Raw genomic sequence first — 296 nt, forward strand, 5'->3', positions numbered from 1 at the left:
ATTGAAAATTCTCGATTTAGGTACACTGGAGAAGGTTAGAAAATTTACAATACACTCCAAATATAGACCACATACCACTGTTATAATGTCTTTTATCTTAATGTTATTAAATTATTTTAATGATTTAAAAATAATATCTAAATTATCTTTTCTTGTGGATATGAGTAGCCGACTGCTATTAATATATTTTGATATTACTACTTATTATGTATTTTTACCAATACTGTTTACTCTTTCTTCTACCACAATCAATATTGATAGCTTTAACCCCTTAACCCAGTTTTTTTTTTTTTTTT

General features: G+C 25.0%; 1 protein-coding gene across 1 annotated transcript in view; it reads left to right on the top strand.

The window, feature by feature from the left end:
* Positions 1-296, top strand: part of LOC106679933 (dedicator of cytokinesis protein 1) — a gene marked incomplete in the record, with an annotated part of 79,196 nt that overhangs the window by 49,203 nt on the left and 29,697 nt on the right.

The sequence above is a fragment of the Halyomorpha halys genome, unplaced genomic scaffold, assembly GCF_000696795.3.
Source record: "Halyomorpha halys isolate HHAL.00 unplaced genomic scaffold, Hhal_1.1 Scaffold234.1, whole genome shotgun sequence".
NCBI lineage: Eukaryota > Metazoa > Arthropoda > Insecta > Hemiptera > Pentatomidae > Halyomorpha > Halyomorpha halys.